Below are 2121 nucleotides of genomic sequence, written 5' to 3' on the forward strand. Positions count from 1 at the left end.
TCGCCTCACGCCCCGTGCGCCAGGTCCCTGCACATCAGGGCGACCTAAGCCTCAGAGGGCTGTGCAGGTGCAATGGGACAGACATTAGCAACGGGTAAATATCCCGTATCCTGATTATCTCACAGTTACGGCCTGCAAGTGCTTCTGGTTCCTCTTGCAGTGAGGGTCTAAAAATTCCTTACGATTGCATTTATTTAAGTATTAAAAGGTCCACTTAATATCAAGCAAATAATAGTTCTGCTGGCCAAGAAGTGTGACTTTAAAGGGTGATGTGGCAAGGGGAAACCGAGCTCTCAGGTAGGACGGGAGGGTCCCAGCCGGGCCTGGGGCCCAGGATTCCCGATCATCCACATCCAGTGCCCCCCCACCGCAAGTCTCATCTAAACCTGAGTTCTCCCCCCCCCCCCCTTTGTCCAGCCCCTGGAGCCCTCAGTCCCTCAGTGTTGGTGCTCTTGTCTGCCACCTGGTGGTCAAAATTGAGTATGGCATCTCAGACCCTCCTCCCGAGAGACCTCCCTGGAAACAGGTGGTGGTCTGGGTGCGGGAGGGTGGAGACGCCTGGCTCCCCAGAGAGGCCTCTGTGTCCTGCTGCCTGCTCACAGGCTCACTCGTTGGGCAGACATGGAATGCCCACTCTGCTAAGGGTCCAGGAGCGGGAGTGAGAATGAGACCGGTGCATCATTTGCCCTGGTGGGGCACAGAAAACAGGAGTGACATACCACATGACCACGGAGCCACGGAGACACCAGCTGGGGTGGCCTTGCTGGAGTGGCCGCGTGCTGGGGGTGCCTGGGCTCGGCCTTGGGCGGCCTCCTGCTCTGGGCAGTGGCCACCCTGTAGCTCCCAGGCTGAGAGAGATGTGGTTCCTCCTCACCCTACAAAGGCACATGGGGGCTTCTCCCCAGCCACGGCCCAGGCTCCAGCACACCCCAGCTATGGGGGGGGGGGTGCTCTCGCTTAGTTCAGTTCAACACTGACAGTGACCTAGAGAGTCACAGCCATTGGCTGTGGGCAGTCAATTCGGCCTTCAGCCCCTCCCCCACCCCCACCTTGCCCTGGCTGTGCGGGGTGGGGCCGAGCACCCAGGCATCTGGTCAGCCAGCCCCCATCCTGACGCTACCTAGGAGCTCGGTATGGGCTGTCTGCCTAGAACAAAACGTGCTGCTCTCACCCAGGAGGTGCCAGGGGACTGAGGGACGCAGGCATCGGGGTCAAAGACCACACCTTGGGACAAAAGTCTCCTAGCAACCTGTGCCCATGGGTCTTTGGAGCCAGAGGCAGAGACTGACACATGAGGGACTTAGAAAAGTCCCTGGAAAATGGAACTAGAGGATAACACACGTTGAGCAGGAGCACTTGTCCTACCAGGAACCACACCCTCGCTGAGCGTGGTGGCCCGTAGGGTGGCTACAGCCGACTTTCAGTCCCCAAGGGTCCATGTCCCAGCCCCGTCTGTGACTGCCTCTCCTGGTCTCAGTGTCCTCATCCATAAAATGGGACCGTGCACTCCTCAGGGTCAAAGAGAACGAAGCAGACAGCCTCAGGTGCTGGGCAGAGCTGAGTTTCCTCCTGTTTGTGTGGAGTGGACAGCGGCCCCCAGGCCTTGGGGCTGCACAGGAGCTGAGCTCGGGGCACACCCAGGTGTCGCTTCCCAGGGGCCAAGGATTTGACTGTGGTCCTTTGCTGGCTGTGTGAGTGACACCTGCCTCGCTTTCCCCACAACGGAGCTTCTGTCCTGGGAGGGCCGAGTTCAGGCAGGTGCACGTGGCTCCACGAAGGATCCAGGAGATACCCCCACACTGTCCCCCAGGCGCCACAGGTGGCAGGGAGGGTGGGGGTCCCCCACTGGCTGCAGCAGCTTCCGTGTCACACGGACCTGGGTTCCGGCACTTCACCCTGGTGTGCTGAACACCCCTGCAAACCTCGGAGTCGGAGCCCCAGGCCCCTGCACGTCTGCGCCCGCCCAGCCCCAGCCTGTCCTCGCCCCAGGTGCACGCCCATCGGCCTGTGTCGCTCTGACCTGCCGCTCCGGCCTGCCTGTGGCTCTTTCCGCACACTCTGGGCCCAATGAGGGAGCGGAGGGGGTGGCCCCGGGGTGGGAGGTCCCTGCCCTGCTGGCCC

The sequence above is a fragment of the Lepus europaeus genome, chromosome 9 (genome assembly GCF_033115175.1).
Source record: "Lepus europaeus isolate LE1 chromosome 9, mLepTim1.pri, whole genome shotgun sequence".
Classification (NCBI taxonomy): Eukaryota; Metazoa; Chordata; class Mammalia; order Lagomorpha; family Leporidae; genus Lepus; species Lepus europaeus.